This window comes from Falco peregrinus, chromosome 3 (genome assembly GCF_023634155.1).
Source record: "Falco peregrinus isolate bFalPer1 chromosome 3, bFalPer1.pri, whole genome shotgun sequence".
NCBI classification, from domain to species: Eukaryota; Metazoa; Chordata; class Aves; order Falconiformes; family Falconidae; genus Falco; species Falco peregrinus.
The window spans coordinates 3,565,314-3,590,715 of NC_073723.1; the positions used below are offsets into that span (position 1 = coordinate 3,565,314).

At 40.8% G+C, this 25,402-nt stretch overlaps 1 non-coding gene across 1 annotated transcript; it reads right to left on the reverse strand.

The window, feature by feature from the left end:
* Nucleotides 1–9,495: 9,495 nt before the first annotated feature.
* Nucleotides 9,496–9,651, reverse strand: LOC114012683 (U1 spliceosomal RNA). Its single transcript, XR_003555325.1, has one exon. It is a non-coding gene; the product is annotated as a U1 spliceosomal RNA (small nuclear RNA).
* Nucleotides 9,652–25,402: the final 15,751 nt, after the last annotated feature.

The following is a 25,402-nucleotide window of genomic DNA, read 5'->3' on the forward strand; positions in this document are numbered from 1 at the left end:
GATTGATCTTGGACTTGCTTTTATGTGAAATTCCAATGAAAAAAGAGATTTTATTTTGGTAGAGAAAATAAGTCTTTCCCAAATAGAGCTTTTCTTGAACACAATTATTTGTGTCTTAGTTACTTGTTTTCAGGGAGACTTTGAGTGGCATTTTATAAAGAGGATATAGTATTTAACAAAACACACACACACACACACAAAAACAACACCAACAAAACAAATGATAAATTCTTAGGGAAGAGAGAGGAAAGGAAAAAGCAGTGCTATCAGAGTAAGATTGTGAGTTGTGGAAAAACCAGTTGCTTAAAGTCAAGGTACTTCATTGATCTCCCCTCCCACCTCTAGCATCATTGTGATATCTTTAGCATGTAAAGGCAGAAGATACATTAACTATTCACGTTTCAATAACAAGGATGAAAAATAAATTTATTCCTGAAAAGGAAATTACAGATTACAGTAAATAGTCAGGTTTCTATTTAGGCTGATGTAGCAGCAGTGCAAAACACTTCCTTTTCTTTTGGTGTTTTGTTTTTGGGTTTTGTTTGCTTTTTTTCCTGGCCAGTCTAGCAGAGTCCTGGTGCAACACAGCAATCTACCGGCTGTCTGGCAAGAAAATGGGAAGGATTTTAAAAGGTCTACCAAGATAACAGACATGACTAGTTGCTTAGGGGACAAAAAAAAAAAAAAAGGTAACTGTGTAGCAAACTGCCTCAGATTTCCTTTCCAGGTATGAGGGAAACCAATGCTCCCACTTCCTCCTTTCCTCTTAGCTTTTATATCTGAGCAGATGTCGTATGGTATGGAATATCCCACTGGCCACTTTGGGTCAGCTGTCCTGGCAGTGTCCCCTGGGAGGGCCCCAGGATCTTGCCCACCCCCAGTCTAGTGTTGAGGGGGGGAGTGTTGGAGAGACAGCATTGATGCTGTGTGAGCACTGCTTAGCAGCGGCCAAAACCCTGGTGTGTTATCACCACCTCTCTAGCTACGAAGACAAAGTACAGCACTATCAGGGCCACTATGGGATTCAGCCAGACCCAATACACCAGGCTATGCTTTTTCCTCTTATAAATCAGTGTGACTCTCTTGCTCTTACCGTTTTGCATCAGAAATAAGAGGTATGCTCATGAAAGGTGATGTATTCATTTAAAAACTAGCCAGGGAACACTAGTCAGCTCTGGGAGGTCTCCAGTGATTCCACCTTGCTTAGAGTGAGGTAATGACACTGGGAATGGCACAATGCTAACATATATCAAATGCCTTAAATTTTCTTTGTCTTTCACAAATCTGCTGAGGAAGGAAAGTAACTGCAGTGCCTAAAACATCTTGTCAGGCTAGATTGGTTCAGGCCTTATCCTTCAGTTCTCCTCAAGCTAAGAGTTCTGAGACCTTGATGTCCCTACTGTGGTCTTGTGTAAGACCAAGAACTAAATGGTACCATGAACAACAGAAAGAGGTCATGGGGCTGATGAAAATGAATGTCTAGCAGGTAGCTACTGCAGAACTGCATCATATTTTAAAAATAAATAGGATGGAAAACTTAAGCACGGATTGCATTTACAGCTGGGCAAAGGGGTAAAGATAATGAAATTTCCCTTCCTTTCTTTTTTGCAGCTCTGATGCCTGTGGTGCAAGTCTGTCAGACTTCAATAGCCAGCTAAAGCTGGATGGAATCAGGAGTGCATGGTAGAAGGGGAGGGAGGACCAGCACATGGCTGCTAATGTCCCTGGTTAAACTGGTGTCACTTTTCCTCTTGAATAAACACTGAAGAAAATGTTCTGTAGCAGGGAATAAGCATCACATGTAATTCTTAAAGCTCTTTTATCAAAATAAAATCCCAAGGACTGTAGCTAACCTAGTTGTACTGCCAGTGCTCCTTCTGCTGGAGAGTGATTGCTTAGTCACAGAAATAATATTCTATTTCAAAACAGAGCTAAGAAATAAAATGACAATACAGCACAGCAATTTCATCAAGGAGCAATGAGTGCCACTTGCATACATCTGAGTCAAGGATACACTGTGACTTTAAATTAATCTTTGGCAAAATTGTAAGGAAAGTAGGATCAATCTACTTTCCTCAGTAAAATTTGAGGACTGTGACCATCCTTCATGGTGCTCTGTAGAGCCTAGTTCTATAAGGTCTGGATCATCCAGGCTTGAGTTCTTCAATTTATACTTGTGATATATATTACTACTAACAAACAGGAAATACTCTTAAATTAGCCTTTTACACTGCATGTGAGTTGTAGTGGAAATTACTACATTAAATTATTAGAATTATATTTCTACAAGTAAATGTAAAGTGTAAAATGTTTGCTGACAGCTGGTTACTGTACTTACTTATCAATTCATTGATTCTAAAACCAGAATGGACTATAAAGACAAAAGTGGTAGTGATGTAATTTACAGGGGGGAAAAGAAAATCACAAAACTGATTTTCCTGATCAGCTCCACCTGGAATACACAATACCACTGGATGAAGTAAGACATTTACTGCAGTATTTTGCATCTCTGCCTCTAGGGGATTGGTTGTCATTTTCCCACCATTCTTCTGTGAGAAAGAAGAGGTCAAAACGATCTCAAATCTGATCTTTCATCCTTTGTGCTGACATAAAATATCTTTCCTTTGTGAATCTTGGCAGTGGAAATACCAATAGATTTAGGAAAAGATTCTGGAGAGATGCAGTGCCCCAAAATGAACAAACAAAAAAACCAAAAAAACCCCTAACCCTCCTATGCTCTACTAAGGTGTTGGAGTGAGAGGTAACATGGAAAAGATAGAAAAGGTGGGGTATTTTTCCTCAGGGAATGCATCGTGCATATTCAGCTGATTGTGAAGAAGAAATTTCTTCACAAGACTCCAGCAGCGAATTTGCTCTAATGAAATTCAGCATATATGATATGTAGTAGCCCAGTCAGAACAGACTGACCTAGCAGCGCTGATACTTTTCTTCACGGTTTCCATCACTGGAGGATATTTAGGAGGCATCTGTCAGGACTAGTTTGGGTAGAGCTGACCCTGCCTGGGTGGATGATGTTTTGAGATCTAACCAAGCATCTGGGAGCAGCAAGAGATAGCTTCTCTATGAGGCAGGACAGTATGGAAGATGGAGTGACCCAGCACAGGCAATGCCCTCACTGAGCAGGGCTCTGTTGGGTTAAATGTCAGCATTTGTATAAGGCCTAATCCAGGGAAGAACTAACACCACGTGGTGTGTTTTCTAACATGACAAGTGGGTCCCTTCTAAATGACTTCTGTTCTGGATATTGACAGGAGCAGGTCTTTGTAATAAAATGTTAACAGGAAAAAAATTAAGAAGGTTAAATTAGAAACCTGAAGAACTGGTGTATCAGGTGTCTATGCCCAGGTGTGGGGGGATGAGGCACTGCAAGGAGGCCTCTGCGGGGGGTGGGGGGGCCGGGGCTGGTCCCCCCCCCGCAGGGCACAGCTGAGCCCCTCAGCCAAGCCGGGGGCGCCGGGGAGGGGGGCAACAGGTTTCCGCAAGGGCCACAGGCGGCCCAGGCAGAGGAGGAGGCAGCCGAGGGGGGAGCAGCAGCAGAGGCAGCCCCAGGCCGCAGCAGGAGGAGGGCAGGAGGTGCCGCAGGCCCGGAGCAGGGCTCCCCTGCAGCCCTGGCGAGCCCCCGCCGGGGCAGAGCCCCAGCCTGCAGCCCGGGGAGGGCCCCAGGCCGCAGCTGGGGGCTCTTTCCTGCAGGAGCTGCGGCCCTGGAGAGCCCCGGCGGGAGCAGGGGGTCCCTGAAGGGCTGCAGCCCGGGGCAGGGCCCGCGCTGGAGCAGGGAGACGGGGCAGGAGGCAGGAGCGGGGCTGAGGGGCTCACACGGGCCGGCACACGGCCCAGACCCGCCCCAGCCCCGGCCCGGGGGACAGGGGACGGGAGCCCGGGGGGCAGCTGGGAGCGGGGGAAAGGGGGTGCAGGACAGGTGTTGTTTTTTTTTTAAGTTTGTCCAGGACTATTTAATTGGTGGTAAATTAAAGTAACAGCATTTGAAAAAGATAGAATTATTGCTTTTTTTGCCGATGAGGACGCAACCAGTGAATTTTTTTTCCCCAACATATATACTTACTCCTAGTTTTTTCCTATAGTAGTTAATACTTTATAATCTTTCTTTTAAAATGAAAGAGTGGCTATTGATCTGTTCAGATGAGTTTATCACAAAATGCTTTACTCATATTTATATCTAAACATGCTTTCAGCTGTTTTATGGGATTTACCTTCAGGAGAAAATTACTTTGGCTATTTTTTCCAGTCTTCCTGCCTTTCACTGTTACGGAGATAAAGGAGCTTTACCTCTCCAAGTATCCAACAGACCATTATAAATTTCTGGAGCTTCAGAAAGCATCCACTGCCTCATTAGCCATAGCTAGCTCCACCTGGATCAGTTTCTCATCTCTTCTTTTCTGGTTCCAGACTGACTCATGAATGGACACACGGCTTCTTTATTCATGGCAATATCATGCAAGTACAATGGCTTGTGAAGGGGGGCAGAAAGTGTTTTCAGAAGTTTAGGTGTCTTGCAGCTTACATTCAAAAGGTCTGGTTTTATGATTCACCATTACAAACATTAATTGTTTTGTAATAAATTTTGTATATCCTCGTATTTGTTATCTCCTGTCATACATCAGTCATGTCTCTTTAATTGTCTGTTATTAGAATCGTAGAATCATATGACTGTTTATGTTGGAAAAGACCTTTGAGATCATCAGGTCCAACCGTTAACCCAGGACTGCCAAGGCCACCACTAAACCATGTCCCGAAGCACTGCATCTACACATCTTTTAAATACCTCCAGGGGTGATGACTCCACCACCTCCCTAAGCAGCCTGTTCCAGTGCTTGCCAACCCTTTTGGTGAAGAAATTTTCCCTAATATCTAGTCTAAACCTCCCCTGGTGCAACTTGAGGCCATTTCCTCTTGTCGTGTTGCTTGTTATCTGGCAGAAGAGACAGACCCCCACCTGCCTACAGCCTCCTCTCAGGTAGTTTTAAAGAGCAATGAGGTCTCCCCTGAGCCTCTTCCATACTAAATAACCTCAGTCCACTCAGCTGCTCCTCAGAAGACTTGTGCTCCAGACCCTTCACCATCTTTGTTTCCCATCTTTCTGCATAGCCCACCACCTGTGGTGAACACAGCATATGAGGTGCAGCCTCACCAGTTCCAAGTACAGGGGAATGATCGCTTCCCTAGTCCTGCTGGCCACACTGTTTCTGGTACAAGCCAGGATGCCATTGGCCTTTCTGGCCACCTGGGCACACTGCTGGCTCAGGTTCAGTCAGCTGTCAACCAGCACCCCCAGGCCCTTTCCCACCGGGCAGTTTTCCAGCCACTCTGCCCCAAGCCTGTAGCATTGCCTGGGGTTGGTGTGACCCAAGTGCAGGACCCGGCACTGAGCCTTGTTGAACCTCATACAATTGGCCTGGGCCCATCAGTCCAGCTTTTCCAGAGCCCTCTGTAGAGCCTTCCTACCCTCAAACAGATCAACAGTGCCCCCCAACTTGGTGTCATCTGCGAATGTCCTGAAGGTGCACTTGATCCCCTTGTCCATATCATTGGTAAAGTCATTAACCAGGACTGGCCCCAGTACTGAGCCCTGGGACACACCACTTGTGACCGGTCACCAGCTGGATGTAACTCCATTCACCACCACTCTTTGGGCTTGGCAAACCAGCCAGCTTTTAACCCAGCATAGAGTACACCTGTCCAAGCCATGAGTTGCCAGTGTCTCCAGGAGAATGCTGTGGGAGATGGTGTCAAAGGCTTGACTAAAGTCTAGGTAGACAACACCCACATCCTTTCCCTTATCCACTAGGTGGGTCACCTTGTCATAGAAAGAGATGACATTAGTCAAGCAGAACGTGCCTTTCACAAACCCATGTTGGCTGGGCCTGATCACCTGGTTGTCCTGTATCAGCTGAATGATGGCACTCGAGATGATCTGCTCTCAAAATGATCTGATTACCTACATAGTGAGCTATTACATGACTTTAAGTCATTTGCAGCACATTTTATATTGTGTATTTTGAAATGCTATATTTAGCTATTTCCTGGTTTTCATATTCTCTTCCAGAAAGTACCAGAGGTGTCTTATGTAGATGTTCATTAGTCTTTTGATGAATTGCATTCATCCTGCTCATCAGTCTAGTACCAGCTGCTCATCAGTTAAACTGCTGAGTTTTGCCGATGTTGACATTAGCATCTGCAATTCTTTCAAAATCAACAGTTGCCCTGGAAGTCAGTCCAAAATAAATGTATTTTAAAGTTAGGCCTACAGTGGAAGCTTGACTTGTTCCATAACTGATTGAAGTTGGTACCCCAAGGGAGCCATTTGATGTAAGATGAATGCTAATTTTAAAAGAGAAACCACCCTTCAGGCTCTGTGGACTATAGAGGTAGTGTAGGTGATTAGCTTACATTTGACTGTTAGATGGCTTAAGTTAGGTAATATGAATCCCAACTTGCAGGCCTGGAGTTTATTTAATGGACATATCTTATTTTATGCAGCTTTCTATTTTTAAACAAATGTAATCTAGTTAATTAAAATAAACAGAGAAAACAAAAGGAAATACTGCAGTTGTAGTGCTACCTATAATGAAATCGATGGAGATTTGCACTAACTTAGCTACCTACGAGTAAGACTTTGCCTTTGGTTCCAACTCCTGATGTAGACGTATTGATTGTACATATGAGGACTGGACCTTTCTTATAGACATCTCTAAGTACTGTGTTATCAAGATACCTGAACATTTTTAAGGATTGGAAATTTACCTGTTATCCTAATTCAACAGGTAAATAATGAGGAAAAAGAATTTTCTTACTATGAGGTGTGGTAAGATACGACTGTTAGCTACTATAAAAAGAAAAGGGGGTATGCATACTTAATAAAACCCAACCCAAACCACCAATAACAACAAAAAAGATAGGCAGCAAAAGGAATCTGTCATGTATATTGATCTGAACTTTTGTCAGGTCTCAGCAAATTGCTATATATCATACCCTTTGGTCATTTTGTTCACTACTTTACATAAGGTTTACAGCCTATTAAGAAAAGCTGTGTCTGTTGACCATTTTTCCCTATAGAAATAAGTCAAAAGTTATTTTAGTTGAAAAACTAATTTGTTAGAAGTTAAGGTTATTGAAGAATATGCAATAATAATTATGTAGAATTATCAAATCTGTAGAATGGCATTCTTGTCTACTTGGAATGTTCATCAGCACATTTAAGCAAAAAAAAATTGGTCTAAACACAGCCTGAGCTCACTGAGGGAGTCTCTGATTTTCTGAAATTCCCACCTTTAGAGCTCCTAAAACAATTACTTAATTGGGAACAGGGTTAGGAGATCAGTCAACCACCTTGTCTCCAATCAGTTTATTGTCTTAAACCAGTCCATTGTCTCATCCATTCTGAGAAGACAATGATAGAATCATTTATGTTGGAAAAGATCTTTAAGGTCATAAAGTCCAACCATTAACCCAGGATGGCCAAGGCCACCACTAAACCATGCCCTTATGCACCAAAACAACATGTTTTTAAATACTACCAGGGGGGTGATTCTTACCATTCCCCAGGCAGCCTATTCCAATGCTTGACCACCATTTCAACAAAGAATTTTTTCCCAATACCCAATCTAAACTTCCCCAGGTGCAACTTGAGGCCATTTCCTCTTGTCCTGTTGTTTGTTATCTGGCAGAAGAGACTGACCCCCACCTGCCTATAGCCCCCTGTCAGGTAGTTGTTGAGAGTGAGGAGGTCCCCCCTGAGCCTCCTTTTCTCCAGGCTAAACAACCCCAGTCCACTCAGCTGCTGCTCAGAAGACGTGTGCTCTAGACCCCTCACCAGCTGAGTTTCCGTTCTTTGGGCACAGTTCAGCACCTCAAGGTCTTTCTTGTAGTGAGGGGGCCAAAACTGAACACAGCATATGAGGTGCAGCCTCACCAGTTCCAAGTACAGGGGGACCATCACTGCCCCTGTCCTGCTGGCCACACTGTCTCTGATACAGGCCAGGATGCCATTGGCCTTTCTGGCCACCTGGGCACACTGCTGGCTCATGCCCAGCCGGCTGTCAGCCAGCACCCCCAGGCCCTTTCCCACCAGGCAGCTTTCCAGCCACTCTGCCCCAAGCCTGTAGTGCTGTGTGGGGGTGGTTTGTGACCCAGGGGCAGGACTCAGCACTGAGCCTTGTTGAATCTCATACAAGCAGCCTCAGCCCATCAGTCTGGCCTGTCCAGAGCCCTCTGCAGAGTCTCCTGCCCTCAAGTAGATCAGCACTCCCACATGATTTGGTGCCATCTGCAAATGTCCTGAAGGTGCACTTGATCCCCTTGTCCATATCATTGGTAAAGACATTAACCAGGACTGGCCCCAGTACTGAGCCCTGTGGCACACCACTTGCGACTGGCCACCAGCTGGATGTAACTCCATTCGTCATGACTCTTTTGGCTTGGCCATCCAGCCAGCTTTTAACCCAGCATAGAGTACACTTGTCCAAGCCATGAGCGGCCAGTTTCTCCAGGAGAATGCTGTGGGAGACGGTGTAAAAGGCTTTATTAAAGTCTAGGTAGACAACATCAACAGCCTTTCCCTCATGCACCAGGTGGGTCACCTTGTCATAGAAGGAGATCTGGTTAGTCAAGGAGGACTTGCCTTTCATAAACCCGTGTTGACTGAGCCTGATCCCATGGTTGCCCTGCACACACTGTGTGATGGTGCTCAGGATGATCTTCCGACAGGCCTGTAGTTTCCCACATTCTCCTTCTTGCCTTCTACATGGGTGTCACATTGGCTAACCTCCAGTCTTCTGGGACCTTCCCAGTTATCCAGGACACTTGATAAATGACGGAGAGTGACTTGGCAAGCTTGTCTTCCAGCTCTCTTAGTACCCTCAGGTGGATCCCATGAAGTCCCATAGACTGTGCATAACCTGGTGGAGCAGCAGGTCACTAAGCATTTCCTTCTGAACTATGGGGACTTCATTCTGTTCTTTGTCCCTGTTTTCCATCTCAGGAGATTGAGTACCTTGAGAGAATCAGTCTATTTAAGACTGAAGCAAAGAAGGCATTAAGTATGTCAGTCTTTTCCTCACCCTCTGTGGAATGTCACAGACACATTCCCTATAAGAACAAGCACTAGTGACCATGAGACTTCTCCCAGCTTCTTGCAGATTGTTTCATCTGCCTCTTCATCCTGGTAGGATGGCCTGTAAAAGACTTTAACCAGGATATCTGCATTGTTGGCCCTCCCCCTGATCTTCACCCATAAACATTCAACCTTGTTGATACCACCATTCAGCTCTAGACAATCAAAACACTTCCTAACCTACAGGGCTACCCTCCCCATTGCTTATCCCTTCCGATGAATTTGTAGCCATCCATTGCAGCACTCCAGCCATGCAAGTTATCCCACATATTTCTGTGATGGCATCTATGTCATTGTTTTTCTGCTGCATGACGGCTTCCAGCTTCAAATGTTAAAAAGTACTAATAGCGGGGATGTAGTCCCCCACTACCACAAATGATGCAGTCAAGTTTCCTGCATTTGGGGACATTGCAAGGGTCAGCACACCTGGAGTACAGGGGATGCACCTCACCCTGAGAAAACCACCTGCCTGATCATGGTGTCTTCCCTGCCAGGTTAAGTATTACACAATAGGGAGCTGAGAAGGAAGGTGAGGAGTTTCTGGGCCACATCATAATCTAGGGATTAATGATGTAAGTGCACTGGATGTGCACACAAGAAACCCCATAATTATAAGGAAAACTTAAGACTGATTCATACTTATAAATAAAATTCCATAGCTCTTGACACTACTGGTATTTTTATGGTTTGTATCTGAAGGCCAGAAGAATGGAACTGCAGATGGCTTTTTCCTTCACTTGTAGTCCGTAATCTCTCTATTCAGATATAATTTCTTCAAAGTTGGAAGAAACATTATTATTTTTTTAGTTAGTATATCTTCAAGCTTATAAGAAGAGCTTGCAGAAATGAGTTAAAAAACTTTATTTGCAAACTGATTAGTTGGGAAGGTGACCCTCAGTTTTAATTCATTAATTAAAAAAAAAAAGTAAAATAAGGACTGTCGTTTCTCTCTCTTTTAATTAAATTTCTGGAAATCTTTTAACAAATGAATTAATTTAATAATTTTTTTGTGCCTTGGCCTCTTACCAGCAGTGCTAAATTCTATACAATATGCTTTTAGTGCCCAGTTGAATATTAATAAAGAAAGTTTATACTCGTCTATGCTGGAACTAGCTTAGTATATTACATCATTAAAAAAATCTAAGGTGCAGTATCAGGTTTCAAGTACAGTGGACTCTGCTTAAGACCAGACTATTTTCATTAGCAAAGCATAGAATGCATTAAAGATATATACTAATTAATAAACAGAATTTGGAAGTTATATGCAATGTAAAAATCTTTAACAATGTTGATGTCAGTAGTCCTAAACAAGTAGCAAATGAAAACTATAGCCAAAAAAAAGGGAGAATATATTCCAAACAGTGAAAACAAGCATCTATACTTTTGTCTAAAGGTTAAGAATAAGAACAAGTTTTCAAAATTAATGAGAAATATGGAAATATCCAAGACCAAGAGCTTTGTTTCCATTGCAACAGATATTTGGTTCAAACTTGCTTTTCTTGAAATCAGTGGAAGCACACTCGCCACTTGCCACTTAGAAGATAGTTTGAGTTCTTGGTGATTTATTTAGATAAACTTTCTGTCTGCACCTCAAAAGAGCACTTAATGGAATGACTAAGTTGAGGTCTACTTATAGAACATGTATATGCATGTGTGGTGGGTTGACCCTGACTGGGTGCCAGGTGCTGCCCACCAAGCCACTCCACCACTCCCCCTCCTCAGCTGGGCAGGGGCAGAAAATTAGCAGCTCATGGGCTGAGATAAGGACAGGGAGAAATCAGTCACCGATTACTGTCATGGGCAAAACAGACTCAACTTGGGGAAATTAATTTAATTTATTACCAGTCAAATCAGAGTAGGATAATGAGAAATAGATCCAAATCTTGAAAACACCTTTCCCCCACCTCTCCCTTCTTCCCAGGCTCAACTTCATTCAGTTCATCACACATTGCCTCTGCCACTCATTCCTCACTCTCTTCACCTGCTTCAGTGTGGGGTCCATCCCATGGGAGACATTCCTGCATGAACTTCTCCAATGTGGACCCTTCCCACAGGCTGCAATTCTTCACAAACTACTCCAGCGTGGGTCCCTTCCACGGGGTGCAGTCCTTCAGGAACAGCCTGCTCCAGTGTGTGTCCCCTGTGGGGTCACAACTCCTGCCAGCAAACCTGCTCCAGCCTGGGCTTTTCTCTCCATGCAGCCACAGGTCCTGCCAGGACCCTGCTAGAGCATAGGCTATCCACAGTGTCACAGCCTCCTTCAGATGCATCCATCTGCTCTGCCGTGTAGTCCTCCATGGGCTGCAGGTAGATATCTGCTCCACCGTTAACCTCCATGGGCTGAGAGGCACAGCCTGCCTCACCGTGGTCTTCACCACGGGCTGCAGGGGAATCTGCTCCAGCACTTGGAGCACCTCCTCCCCTCCTTCTTCACTGACCTTGGTGTGTGCAGAGTTGTTTCTCTTATGTATTCTCACTCTTCTCTCCTAGATGCAGGAGATTTACCCCCTTCTTAAATATGTTATTGCAGATGTGCTACCACCATCACTAATGGTCTCAACCATGCTCAGCGGTGTATCCATCTTGCAGCTGGCTGGCATTGGCTTTATCAGACATAGGGGAAGTTTCTGGCATCTCCTCACAGAAGCCACCCCTTTAGCTCCCCTCCGCTAACAAAACCTTGCCACATAAACAAAACTCAGCATGTTTCTTCTGAAATTATTGTTTGGGTTATTTGATTTTTTTCTTTAAATAAATATATTCTTAAACATATTACTGAATAATGGTGATCTGCTAACTAGCTGAATAAGTAAATAAATGTATTTCATTCTAATAAGTTGTTTAAATACTCACAGGACTTAGGCTCAAATACACTCTAGCTTTTGCATTGCAAATGCTACAAGCCCAGATTCAAGAATAATAAAGAAACAATTTGCCAAGAATAAGGGAAGACTTTTAGTGCAGTGCTTTTGGTTGTTGTGGTTTTTTTATCCCTCTGACATTTATAGATGAAAGAATAAAGAAAGATCAATGCAGTTGCTATTTTTTCCACGTGATAGGCCTTTTCCAAAAACAGCTGACTGCTATGATCAACATGTTTTGCTCAAAACCTCTCTGACTTGGTGAAATGTCAGAATAAAGCATTTGTCCTCTGGAAGCTGGCCTGAAATTATCAAAAACTACTGAAACCCCAGGCTTTCCAGCTGTAGCTAAACTACCTCACCTTGAAGATGTTGTTTCAAGAATCTAACACTTACTGGCTTTTGGCTGGGAACTTGATATTTTCCAGAATCACTAATTTTAAGTGGTGCTGCCAAATCTATAAGGCTCCTTAACACAAGGCGAGACTAGATTGCAACACAACACTTCGCCAGGTGATTGTGCTACCATTCAGAAGGACCTTGTCAGGCTGGAGAAATAGGCTGATAGAACCTTTATGATGTTCAATGAAGGGAAAAGCCAAGTCTTGCACTGAAGGAAGAATAACTCTGTGAACCAGTATAGGCTGGGGACGAGTTCTGCAAAGAAAGAGCTGGGGGTCTTGGTGGACACTGAGCCAGCAGCTTGCCCTTGCAGCAAAGAAGGTCGAAAGCCTCTCAGTGTGCATTAGGGAGAGCATTCACAGGTCAAACCACCTAAGCTGATTCTGTATCACCATGAACGGACTTCAATTCATGCCTTTATGTATCATACCAAGTAGATATTTATCTCTGTATCCTACAGTCAATACAAAGCAACCGTCAACAGAAAGAAGTGGTATTAGTAAACAACTTACCTAAGCAGTTTTAGATGCACATCTTTGAATAATTTCACTGAGAAGTACCTATTTATCTCCATGACTATATCAGGTGGACGAACACACTTGTTCAAATAAGTCCTATCTCTAGAGAATTTAATCAACAAGAAAGTAGATTAGCTTGGATACAGAACTGCACAACCGCAATTAATATGCTTCCACAAGCTAATCTCCACATGATACTGCATTGAGCTTTATAGGCATGCTAGTTTGAGCTGCCCTAACTCATGGTCTCTGAAATGTACGCATCATTACACAAATATTTATTTTCCCAGTGATAAATCCCCATATTAGTTGCTAACTGGTATTTTGGGATTTCTTTATTTCCTGTGGATATTTCCATTTTAAATAAACATGCCAGGATTTGTTGAGTACTCATTTTGAAGGAAAAAAGACAGCTGTCTAAAGGCACAGTGTGTTACGGCTCACCTTGTATCAGTGGCTGTATTTGTGCAAGATCCCAGTCCCCAGGTCCTTGGCTTTCCTTTGTTGATGCCTTTTTTTTTGATGGCACAAGCCAGGAGAGGGCCATTGCCCTCTTTGGATAAGCAATCCACACATACATCAAAAAGGTAAAAAAAATTTCGCATCTTGTAATGCCAGGTCACTTTGACAACTGCCTTGTATGGATTTGGGGGTTTCACTGATTTTTGAAAATACCAATTTAAGTTTATCCAGGGTCACATGGTTGTCAAGGACTGTGACTTCCAGATCCTCACTACATGTTCTAAATTTCATTTACCTTAGTTTTCCTTTTAAAATGGCTGGGGTTCTGTTTTTGTCATCTCCATTCTCTCCTGTTTGTATCTCCTGAACTCTCTAAGGACAGGGAAGTGAGAGAAGTCCTGAATATTTAAAAGGTTAAAGTCTCTGTTTGTAAGTCCATTAGGAGTTTATAGTTTTTAAACAGACTTTACTGGCCATTAAAATTCTGATGCCTTTGCCTGACAAAGATTGTAATGAAAATAGAAAACGGCATTAAATGGAAACCGTTCTGAAGATGATTGCAAAAGATACAAGCCTAACTCATTCTCATTATAGCTTTGTGTTGGTATAATTGTGAGTGTTACTCGGATACCTGAAATACTTGGAGAGAATTTTATTGTGATTGTAAAAAGGTGCTACTTAATTTGATTTAAAATCAGAACTGTAGTTGCCTACTTTGGCTGTACTGCAAATGGCATAGGAGCAGCTGACACTGATTTTGTGTAGGACTGCAGGAATATTTTTCTGTTGCTTAAGCCCAGCTACTGACATTCAAGACATCTATATATGGTTTTAAGACTTAATTTGCTGATCATCCACAAAGCTGACATGTTAGCTGCTCCCATCTTGTAGTTTAGGGTGAAACCAGACTGGAGAAAATCCTACAATTTTAGATTGTATCAAAACACATCCTTGTCTTTGCATGGATGATCTTGAGGACGCTGCCTCGACATATGCTTCCAGGTAGGGCTCAAGTTTTTTCTTTCCAGTGATGAGAAGTGAAAAATGTCATCTTCAGAGTCATCCCAGAAAGATTTCAGTGTGGCCTGCCTAGGAATATAGGAAGCCTCAATTCAAGGTAGTGGATGAGATTAATGTGAAAGCATGCAGTTGTCTTTAAGGAGTGCTCAGGCAGCTCCTAGAGCCGATATGTTTAAGGAAAACTGTAGAGGTGGTCTGTGACTGTATGGAAGGGACAAGTCCATTCATTCCTGAGAACTTTAAAAACAAAGAAGCCATGCTATACAGGGTGCCATTGCTAAAACATCAGTGCAAATTCATGGAAATTTGGCTTGAAACTGCTGAAGCACAGTACATTTACATCTTTATTTACTGACTTTAATAGTACTTAAAGAATTGTTTCTTTTTCAATTTGGTTTGTTTTGGTTAGGTTTTTTTAAGGAAATAATGTAATTGCTTCTACTTGGGGCCTGTTTTAATAGTACATTTGAATAAGTAAAATATTAGCAAGTCTCATCATCATTTTTTCCCAGGTTTCATGTGCAGCTACTTATATCCCTTTTCACAGTCTTGATAATTTCCATAATACCAAACCAGATGAGCCAGAGGAGACACAGATATTATTTATATGTCACAGCACACATATGTCTAAGTGGATGCCACTGGCTAAAATTGATAAGGGAAACTTGTTTATCACTTTTCAAGAAAATATTCTGCCACTGTGTAATGGTATATATATATATACGTAAATATAATATATGTACAATGGTGAATGTAGATAGAAAGTCTGCCTTATCATACAGTATGAGAAGAAGACAAAAAAGATAGTTGTGGACTGTAAAAGTAATCTGAGGCCCATATTCTTTTTTAATTGAATAAGAATCAATATTTCCTACAAATAGAATTGGTATGAAATCTAAAAGAAAGATAGCTCAGCCAAGAAACCATTGATCTGTTCTGTACAATACATGCTGTTTATGCAACTCTGTGTATGCGTTTGCATGTGCACATGTATCTTTGTGTGTAAACACACATCTGTGTGTATTACTTCCCAAGAAATCAATATAGTGCCATGTTTTTGCTTAAACTTCTGTTTTGTAATATGGATTCTTAGAAAGGGAGATTCATGGCCTGCTAATATAGTGCAAATTGTCTTACAAGATTCTTAGCAGTGGTCAATATGTTTACTGTTTTAGAGAATAAAGCATTACCGTTGAGAGATATGGCTCATACCCTAAAGAACAAAGAAATGTTTAGTGAACAGAAAGCAGGGGATACAAATAGAGCATACACTAAACATATTAATTCTAAATGATGTGGCCACATTCTTCAGCACTGGCTCACAGCAGTTTTTCCTTGACATAGTAGAACTGCTTCTGATTTATGTCATGTAAATAATAGGAGAATCTATGCTGCCATTTAAATATGCTTCATTGGAAAACAATGAAAACAATTCTAAAGGCATGCATTTTTGAACAGCATAAGCAGTTCAACTGCACAAGCAAGATATTTATATTGATCCAAAAAAAGTCACTTTAGATTTACTGGGGAGAAAATAGAAACAGAGAAAACCAACTTGTTGTCTTCTTGTCTAAGTTCACTGAATTTTTACTACTTCTGTTACCTTTTTATTCTCTTTAACATCTAGGCAAAGTGAGTGCAAGTAGGTGTAAGAAGCTTTTGTTGTTGGTTTGGGTTTTTTTAAAGGCTACTATATACTGGTTTATCACTACTTGAATAGGCTTTGTGTTGACCTGATCTTGCAAGATTGCATGGCTTGTCTGGTTTTGTCTTAGTCTATGCTGATCTTAGCTTCTTTCAGTTGTGACAATTGTCTAGCAATCAAGTGTTATCTAAATTTGTTTAAGCTTTAGTTTACATTTGTGGAATTATACCATATCGTGCCTGTTGTTCACGGTTAAGTAGCAGAACAAGTACTCTGCGCAGGATGAAGCAGCTTATGACCCTAGAACAAAAATGTAGGGTTTAGGTGAGGGCAGGCACAATATGACACAAGAAGTACTAGGACTACACATAAATCAGGCCAGACAGTGATGACTAAAGGTGTAAACAAACAAACAAATGTGTGTCAGGTGAAAGATCTGTATTTAAGGTATGTTTCCTTTGATCCAGAAGAACCGAAGTGTAGTATTTTATACGTGTAAATGTCTGAGATACTTGTGACTGAAGCCTAGTTATTCTACACATATTATCTCTTCTGCTGGGCCATGCCAGAAACGTTACCAAGGCCCTTCCCCTCTAGAAGAGACTGGTAGTGGCTGGTTAAGGAAAGAGTAGAGGACGTGGGAAACAGGGATCATCTCCCGCCCCTATTTGCCATCCCACTCATTATCAACCTGAAATTTAGGAAATTCCTGAACCAAATATGTTTAATAGCTTCTCATGGTCTAGTCGTCTATGCATTTGCCTAAGCCCTTTCTGAAGTAACATAGTGTCCTTTGGACAGAGCTACCACAATTTGATTATGCATTTAGTTAAAAAGATAGAAAAGACTTCATGTTAAGCCATTGTTCTGTTTTGTTACTGCCAGCTGAACATCTGCTTCTTTCTTGGGACTTCAGGGAGTACAGGATGTAGTCCAACATAAATGCAAGAGCATGACAACATGGCTTATATATAACATGTTACTACTCTGTGAACTGATAAACCTAATTAAATATAAGATAGTTTCTAGATTGAAACTTAACCTCCTTACATGGTTTACACTCAAATTCCATCGAAATGGAAACTACAAATTCATTCCTTAAATTCATAGTTAGAACAGTTTTCAGCACAGGTCCCTCTATCAAAACACTGAATATTAACTGAGGAATTATTTTTGATTATGAGTGTGTTTTTCAGTCTCAACAACCTTACTTTGACACTATGTCAAAGATGTCCCTAACAGTTTTGTTTTTATAACTGACATTCATCCCAGGTGATCTCAATTGATACCTAGGGATTTATAACACATATAATAAACAGGTCTTGGCATTTCCAAATTCATTTCCTTGACCTAATAAAGCGACATAATCATAAACTTCAGTCTTCTTGCAAGAAAGCTTTCCCATTACCATTACTGATGAAATAAATATTAGCAAACTTTAGGCTATCATTCACACTGGAGAAAATTTTGCATTAATTCAGCAGCCCTCCTCCTGGTTCTCAGTGAGGGCAGACTTCATCCCTGGGTACTTTCTTACATCTATGACAAAAGGGTGTAACAAGTACAGCAGTGTCAGTACTTTTAGAATGGTTCAGTTTTCTTCCTTTTGGGGTTTTCTTACTTTTCAAATCAGTATGTGAGTGACTTCCTTCTACTGCAGTGGACCTGAGTATATATAAAGGATTTTCCTGGTAGCAGGGATTTGCTGGCTAGTTTGGCTCTGGCAAGCAGAAGCTTGTTGTTAAAGAGCATGAGATCACACATTCAGAAATGCTTTCAGCAGCTGTGTACAGCTGACTGGCATCCCCAGTACCTGTGTATATATGGCCACAGATCATCGTAATTGACTCTCTCTGCTCTATTGGTTTAATTACCAGGAAGAGTTTGCTTATAGAACAGGTAGTCAGGTTTTATACTTTATTAACTTTGTTACATTACAGTGTCAGTGTTGCGTAACTCCATTTAATCTGTTGTATGTCTTTTGTGACCTTTCTGACTTTTTTCTGCTCCGCTTTCCAGAATTTATTAATTTTATCAACAATGTGGAGAGAAGACTGCATGGGATGTACCATGGTTGACCGAAGATGACAACAAAGAGCTCTGGACATTCTAGAAGTACAACACGAGAACTGGAAGACCAGCTGAGGCAGCAGATGTTGCAAATTCGGAGCATCTCCTGAGGACTGGTGATGCTCAGAGAGGACCTGAGTCATCTTAAGTCAGTCACTGAGCCACGTGATGATGATATTAAAAACAATTTACTTCTGCCTGTGAACACATTCATGTGGAGTAAAGAAGCATAATGCAGAGATCTTTGACTCAGTAAAAACCTGGGAAAGTCCATATAATTCTGCACAGTGTTTATGATTTTACCCAGCTGGACTTTGAAGCAGGCTAGCTGTGTTTGCTGCGAATGGTGCCTTAGCTTATAAATTCCTCTTTGTTGGCAGACGCAATACCACACACATACAGGAAAGAATATCGTTGTGCTGCTTTTGATTTCCCTACTTTTCTGGTTCAGATAAGTATGTAGGATGAACTGTTTCTTGTATAAACCTAACAATGCTTTACAGGACAGAGCTTCAGAAGGCTACTACACTTAGCACAGCACTTCTTCAAGAACATAATTTCCCTTTTCTTCCTGTCCCAATTTGTGGTCAAAGGTTAGTGATTTTTAAATTATTCCTGTTTCACTTGGTCTTACTCTTACTAAAAGCTTATGGAAACAGCATTCTTGATGTGAAAATGAGCTGCATGTGTCCTATTCAGAGCCTTGCAAAGCTTCATGCTTTCTCAGTTGCTCATGCTAATTTCCTCTATTAATGGTCATGCCCAGCTGCCCTGTTATGAACTGAAACCACAATTTTATCAACATGGATTTTAAGAACAATTGTGTGCCAGACTTTACATCATGAATCATCATGGTTCCCCTGTGATATACTGTGATATCTATTATAGGTCCTTACTGGTCAGCAGCAATGTCTGGAATTCCTGAGTTCATGCCAGGAATGTACTACCATGTCTATTGTCCAACACTACTACTATATGTTAGCATTATCTCTTGAGGTTGGCTGAGCTGCACCCTGAAAACAAAGAAAAAAAGCCCTGAATATTACGTGATTGGAGTGGATTGCTTGAATCATCCTATACAACTCAGTTCAGTTACATAGAAGAACAAGACTTCCCTGAGACTACAAATATAAGTAGTACAAATAGGATTTTATTCAGATAACGTGCAACACTTGGTGAAAGTCTCCTGTGTTGGCCTTAGTGTTCCCTGTATATGGCTATGCAATAACTTATTTGAATGTCTTGGACTTTCTTGCAAGATCTACTGACCTGAATCGATCAAAATAGAACTAAAATTAATCTTTACTGAGGATGATTTCCTGGCTCTGGTAACCAGTCTTCTTGCATCCTTGCCACTGTTTAGCTATACACAGTCATTTCTTTAGGTTTCAAAGGAAATAATTGCTCCAAGATTAAGTGAAGCTGCGTTCATGAAAATTTTCACCAAAGACGTTATCCAATGCTTAAATGACAACTACCATATTATTGGAAAGCCTATACCTGCATATCGCGTGATATATCAAGGAACAAATGCCTCAGTAAACCTGAGCATTTGGAAATATTATAGGCAGATTAGAAAGATGTCAGTAAAAATCACTGTCTGTCTTTAATTATTACGCAAGAATGTTGGATAGGGATTTCACCTAACAGTTACCCTGATAAAAAGACGTAAAGTAGACTAAGGTACTTTATGGAACATCCTACTCATTACCCACAACTCTATATTCAGTGATCAGAAGTACTGCAGTTCCTGATAACAAGGAATCAGATCATAAATCTGTCAGTCTAGTGTTTTGCCTGAAGCACTGGACAATGCCCGGTAACTGATGACAGATACAGCAACTCAGTCTCACAGTTAAGTAGGTTTGTTACATTACAGGTCACTTGCATCAAATCAGACAGAAAGGGAAAAGCTCCTGCCCACACAGAAATAGTGGACTGGCCACTGCGTCACACAGACACACTCCTTGTCAGCCCAGGCTGCTCACTGCAAGAGTCAACATTCTTCTGCACACCTGATGACTAATGCAACAATTAAGATTCTGTCACATCACATGTACTTGGCAGCAATTTCTCTTAGCGCTGTATTGCCAGAATTTCAGGCAATTTTTCATGAGGCTAATAATGGTTCAAAATGTAGCCAACATTCAGCAATGAGATACCATTTAAAAACAGCTATGTAAAAATAAGAGTGCTGTACAGAAGACATGGGAGACAGACATCCAGTTGTATTTTTATTTTGGTATTAGGGATATATTCTGAGAAAAGCAGGAATGGCTTAAAGTCATATTTTTTTTTTAGCTTTGAAAAGAAAAAATGAAGAAGGAGATGATCCTCCAATAGGAAAAGGATGAGTAAAATACAAATGTTGATCAATTGTCTCCATTGCGAAAAAAAGTAAAAAAAAAAAAGAAAAATGATAAATTTAAAGAAAGACATGTGGGACTGCAGTTATGAATATCTTTTGGTAGGAGAAACTTCATCTCCAGCCATCTCTAAGATCAGTTTAGATTAGCAAGTCAGAGATGTTCTAAGTGTTGTTGGCCTAGGTGAGAGGAAGGGACTGTATTAAAGAAGTTCTCAAGTGACTTCTATTTCTTTTCAGTGATTGAAACCTTTTCCTAACTTTGCTGTCCATGTGCCTACCTCCTAATTTCTGCTTTAATTTCCCAGGTGATTCTAGTCTGGTTCCAGAATCAAATTCAAAATAGAATAAAATGCAGACTTTCAAAATTTGAGTTTCCTGCATTGTAACTGCAGATGGATATTTATTTTCTTTTAATTTCCATAAGAAGCTCAGGTGTCTACCTTCAAACATATTTACATACCACACTCTGATTGTCTTTGTCAGTTGTGCTGTGCTTCCCACAACTTACTGGTGAATAAATGGCCTCCTGCGCTTCAAGAACACAAGCCTGAAAAGAGTTTGCCAACCCGAGCTCCAGAATCCTTTAGGATGTTCTTCATCACAAAGCTGTTTGTAAGAAAAACTTACCCGAACAATGCAGGTTGAGGTGGGGGGTGGGGGGGTGGGGGGGTGGGGGGGGGGTGGGGGGAGTGGCGCAGCAGGGGAAAGATCCTATTTATATAATTTGAGAGTGTTTTCTCTATTAATTGTCTCCACTAACATATGCAAAACATACATTTTAGTATGTTTACATTTAGTACATCTGTTACAAAGTACAAGACAGACAAAAGATTGAGACTTTTTGTCCACTTATGGAGTATCTATACTACTAATGAAAAAAGGAGTTCTTAAAATAAAATGGATTCTATAGCCTCACCAGCAAAATACCTTTAAATTGTGTTATGTGCTGTTCGTGTTTTCAACATCAGTAAGTGAAAATTAATTTATTTAATTCTTTGTCCTTCTTCTTTGACTGACTTAAGGGGTACACATTGTGCTGGATTTTTGTGCTATGGAAACTTCATATTTTGAAACAAGATTACTACATGATTTCACTGTGTGATTTCACTTTCAACTGTGAATGAAAAAGGCAGCACATAGCAATGTTTCTCACTTCCAAATTGCACAAAGCTCAACACAGAATTTTAAGGTAACTTTGCCTAAAAGCCCTCTAGAATCAGACTTGGACATCCTGGAGGTTCATTACTGTTCTTTTTAGTGATCCCTCCTAGACTTTCAATTGCATGCAGGCTCTGTCCCGCATTAAAGAGATAAGGAACATTAAATTTCTTGGTATGTCCACTTAGCACTTTCATGTTGCCTTCCTCCTTCTGCAAGAAAGGTCAGAAAGAATTTTAGCCTACTAGAGCCCTGTGCATAAATGTTTACTGAAAAAGGCTTTTTGATAAATTGTTTTCTTGCTGCTGTTTTGGGTTTGTTTTGTTTTGGTGTTTATTTTTTTTTTCCCCCCGTTCATCAGAAAATGCTGATCCATCCCAAGGAAAACCTTTACCGGGAATGTATTGTCTTGGTTGCATTTGGTAATTTCCTGACGCTGAAGGTGGAAATCTAGGTCAGAGGAATTCCCCGCCATTGCTGAATATCCCAAATCACAATGGAGTATACACAGCCCAAGTCTTTTGTTCCTCCTTGACCTCATTCAAGACCTGTTCAACTAAGTGGAACATAAATTTCTTCATCAGAAGTTACCATAAAAATAAGTGAAAAATTATTCTGTTTATATTTTTTTCCCCATCTATACTGATTCTCTCTAAAATGAAGCAATTTGTTTGTTTTATGTTTACAGTAAAGGACTAGGCTACAATCTGAATTACCTGAAAACAACTGCTTAAACTTCAGTCAGTTAATATACTGAATAAGAAAAGGGACATGATGTTACTTGTTCATACTAATTTGCAAGTTCATAAATCTTACATTTTCCTGCTGAATTGCTAACAGTTGAGGGGGGGAGGTGGGCAATATGTTAGGGAAGACAATACAGACAAAGGCCTAAATAAATGGTAAGGATAGAAACATCCAGTGTTCTCTTAGCAAGACACACCTGAAAGAAATTAATCTGACTGTGAGAAAATTAAGGAAACACCTGCATCTTTTTATGGTGTGGCTGGCAAGAATGAGTAGTGAAATCTCAAAAGGCTCAGTTGTTAAGCTGAGACAAATCTCCTAAGAGCTATGGAAAATTCTACCTTGGGTTATGCATATGAAGTTTGATTGACTTCACTGAGTGTGAACCAAGGTACTCTTAGACCTTTCAGAGTTACAGGATGCTTACATGGACTTTATTTCCCACATAATGCACTCTATTCCTTCAGTCTTGCTGGGAACACTAAGAACATAACATAGAGGACTAAAATAGCTATATTTTGATTGTCTGTTATATCTTTTCCATCAGTGCACAGAAAGAGGATTCTGGGCTAGTAGGAAAGGAATAGCTTATCTATATACCTTATCTTTCACATAGCTCAAATAATACACTTCCTGCCTCTCCCACTTCTGTGCGTTAGCAATTCAGGTGAAAGAGAAAAGCAGAGTGGGTCTGGAAATCTATGGGAGTGTGAAAACAAAGGCTATTAGAAGAAAATACTGAGCCTGTCAAAATTTAAATGTTTCTAGTTCAAATCTGGTACAAGAATTGACATACACTTCTGTAAGAAGGGACGAAATGTCATTTTGTTTTAATCTACTTCACTCATACTATTTGAAACTTACAATTTCTCATCTTCATACAATACTGCCATCCAAACTGCCAGCTATTTGGGAAACTTTGGAATGTATGAGTAGTTGCTACATTATATTTACAAATTAAATTAATCTTTAGTGATAATAACCCTTATCGAGAACAATGTGATGAATTTGAAATATTTATGTACTCTTCACCCCTTTCTTCTTGTATTAGCATAGTAATCTGCCTTTCCAGTTCAAATGCAGCCTTTGTAGTACTACTTTGCAGTATGTTTGTGATGTCTTCCGCCCTTGTCTTGTAATTCATGTTTGAAATGCAGCTAAAGATTCTGGAAAACAAGAGAACTACATAAATCCTTCCTTAAATCCTTCAATCTTTAGATTAAAAAAAATCCCCGCATTAATGTCCGTAAACCCAATAATGGGACCAGGTCCAATCATTTATGGCTACATTTGCAATTCAAATCTTTGCTAACATGAAGATTAAAGAAAGGATTAATTTTCAACCCAAAGAGCCACTGTTTAGTAGCCAAAGTATGCATTGATCACTGGATGTGCCAAAACATAAAAATACAGGAAAGATCAAAACGGTCATTTCTGCTGTCTCTTCTCTGAAACGGAGATTAAATCATTTAAAATGCACTCATACGTTTATTCCATGGATTTTTAACTGGTGAGCTGCCTTGGCATTCTGTATGGCCCCGTGGGACTTGCCAAACTACTCTTCCTGACCCTGTTTCATTGAAGTTAAAAATTACAAGGGTGCCAGCTTTGGTGTCTTTATGCTGAGGGTAATTTGACAGTGTTACCAGAGGTGTACTGCTTCTCCTATGCACTGACCCAGGGTAGCAAAATGGCAGTCTGATCTGGCAGATAAACAAGTCTGTGACAAATAGCACTGACATCCCTGTCAAAAGAAAAGACATGACTCAGACACAATATCTATACACAGACCAATGCTAGCTCTAAGTGACAAATGGTTTTAGTCTGACAGCGTGTTTCACTGCTTGAACTTTCATCTATCAAAACAAGACACAGAAGCATGGGGGCACAGACAAGAAGGGAGCATGAGAGAAAGCCACAGATACAGGCAGGCAGCCTGGCCTGCCTTCTCTAACAATGCTCAGGTTTTTTCCAGTCTTTTAGTAAATGTATCATTCCCTAGTTCATATTTTGCTTCTCCTCCCTGTTTTTTTAAAGTTAAAAAAATAAACCAAAGAAGGTTTAATTTCATTACTTGCAGATTCAAGTAGGAGGAAAGCAAAAAAAGAGCACGTGACTTTTTAGTTTAATTTCTTTTCACACAGGACGTGAATTTTCATTCACCCGTGGACAGTCTAACAGTTAGTATTAAACTAATGGATAATTTAGTTAACTACCACACAGTTACCCACTTCTGCTTTGAGGGAATCAGCAGGTAAAGAATCAACAACAGGCAGTTCATTCTGGGAGTTAATCTTCTTTCTGTGTTAACACTTTAGAACTACATTTCTAGTTATGATTTGTCTGCCTCCAACTTCTAGCCATGAATTTGTTTCACACTTTTCATGCTAAAATTAAGAATTAAAAATCACTAGACTGTTGTACTGCATGTCCATGCCAAGGTATTAGCAGGGGGGCTCTACTGGGTGGCCTTTGTGAGGCCCTGTCTGGCATGGGGGGCTGCCCTAGGCTGGTCTATTCTTGTTATTGTTGTTGTTGTTGTTGTGGCTGTTGTTATTATTGCAAGGAAGGAGACACTTGATTAGACATTTAAATTGAAAAAAACTCTTGGTTATGAATCTGAAGTGGAAGAAACTGAAAGAGGCAAATATTGACCACATGCATTTTATAAAGAATGTGGTCAAGACTGGGATATATGGAGTTTACTATCTGACTAGAAACCACAGGCTTAAACAGGAGGAAACAGTCAGTGTAGCTTTTGTAAAGGAAAATTATGTCTTACAGTTGTACTGGAGCTGAATGACAGCGTCCAACAAGGGGGACCCAACAGGCTCTAGATATTGGGATTTTAAGAAATCCTGTGAACAGTGAAATTGTAAGTAGCAGGTAAGAACTTCCTATTAGTCAAATCCTGTGTCCCCAAACTTCACCCAAAAAAGCAGGCAATACAGTGGCAGATAAACTTCATAAAGTTAGAGGTTAGGTAGTACACAGAGGGAAGAT